Source organism: Anomalospiza imberbis, chromosome 13 (genome assembly GCF_031753505.1).
Source record: "Anomalospiza imberbis isolate Cuckoo-Finch-1a 21T00152 chromosome 13, ASM3175350v1, whole genome shotgun sequence".
Classification (NCBI taxonomy): domain Eukaryota; kingdom Metazoa; phylum Chordata; class Aves; order Passeriformes; family Viduidae; genus Anomalospiza; species Anomalospiza imberbis.
Window position 1 is genome coordinate 13,070,050 of NC_089693.1, and position 2,067 is coordinate 13,072,116.

Here is a 2,067-nt window from a genome sequence, read left to right on the forward strand (position 1 = left end):
GCAATGTTCAGAAAGGAGCAACAGGTCTGTTGATAGTCACATACAAGATTTGAGTCCTGGCTAGGCAGATGTAACATTATTATAGTGCTTTCATAACGACTGACCATTTTTAAAACCTTTTTAAAAATTTAAACCAGGCATGCAATCCACGTCTCCTGTGTGAAAGAAACGCAGTTCCAGGCGGTGGGAGCTTGCAGCTCCTGCAGCAGCAGCGCGGGAAGGCCGAGCGGGGCTGCTTGCGGGCGCTCCCGGCAGCAGCCGTGAGGGGAAGCACCTGAGGGGCGGCCCAAAGGCCGAGCCTGCGGACGTCTCACTCTGATCTCCCGAGCGAGGCCCCTTCGTTAAAGCCCGGGTCGCTGTTCCGGAGCCGCGGGGCGCCGGCACCCAGAGTTCCCCGCCCGAAACACCGTCCCGGGGCTCTGAGAACCCTCTGCCAGCCCAGCCGAACCGAGCCGAGCCGCGCCGCCTATGCTCACTGCCCTGCTTGCCTCCCCGGCCGCCCTACCTGCTCGCCTCCCGGCCGCCGGAGCTCCCGCAGCCGCGTCACGCCGCACCTGCCTTTTTCTCGGGCTCCGACCGTGTCTTTTCCGTCAAGGCAACATCACTTCCCGTACAGCCCGAGGTGGGGGTGGGCCGGGCGGCACCGCCCCGGCGTGTCCCGGCCCCGCCGCGGCCACCTGGGCGGGCTGAGCGCGGCCCGAGGGCAGCACCGCGCGGTGCTCAGCGGCATTAGCCGGGCTGGCTCTGCAGCCCTTACCCTCCTCACCTCTCTCGCGCCGTTTACTAAGAATTCATGAGAGGCAAAACAGGTTTTGCAGCGAAAATCCGCGGTGCCTGGTTAATGCACACCACTGTGGGTTTAATGAGCTCTTCCTGCCGCCTGCTGGCTGCCTGCCTTCCCCCGCAAGGGAAGAGTGCTCTTTCACTCAGCAGCTTCCCAGTAAACTCTTTAAATCCAGCAGTCTCAAGAATTCAGCAAGCAGAGTCTTAAGCTCTGTTGCATCAATAACCCTTCCCACCTGCATCAGTTCAGACATCCTCTTTCTTGAGGCTTTTCAAATTCAACTGCCATCTTTATGGACAATTCCAGTCATTATATTTACAAAGGAAGTGCCTTCTAGACCTGAGCTACACCTCTTCAAAATAACCTTTTCAATATTTAGTGGTACTCTAGAGGAAGCTGCTGGAGTCACAGCAGCAATTCAGTGATTGCACTGAAATTTGTGGCAATTTGTAGCATTTCCTCATAGAATCAGGGAATGGTTTGGGTTGGAAGGGGCCTTAAAGACCATCTAGTTCCAACCCCCTGCCATGGGCAGGGACACCTTCTGCTAGACCGGGCTGCTCAAAGCCCTGTCCAGCCTGGCCTTGGACACTTCCAGGAGTGGGGCAGCCACAGCTTCTCTGAGCAACCTGTGCCAGTGACTCACAACTCTCACTGTAAAAAATTTCTTCCCAATATCTAATCTAATCCTGCCCTCTTTCAGTTTAAAGCCACTGCCCATGTAATGTCATGTCCAAACTGCATTTACTGCACTCAGCTACACCTCCCAGCCCACCTTCTACTGCTATCCTCCCATCTCAGCTTCTATACCACTGCCTCCAGCTACAACATTGTTCCTGGCTTAAAATATAAAGACACACAGACAACTGGTTTCTTCCCTCATTCTCTCCAAGCAAGATTCTGTGTTAAAATCAAAACCTGTCATAAGTTTGTCCCAAGATCTCCTGGGTTTGGTTTCTTTTTAGATTTACTGAAGTCTTGACGTATCTACTGATTTAGTTTCCCCAAGTCTCACATTCTGTACTGTCAGACTAATCCACACCTACTCCAAGAGCCATGCTTCCTTCCTGAGCTACACACTGAGGCTCTTCTCAAGGATAACCCATTTTCCAGGCAGATTTATGTATTCAATATCTATTGTAGCCTCACTCTGTCAGGAATGAAATCTGTGTATAAGCACATGTGGTACGTGTGTTTATGTACATATGGCCAGGTCTGATTATAAGCTAATGATACCAAAGTTGAGTGCAGTTCCCTTCTCACTTCTCAGCCCTTTGCAGTAC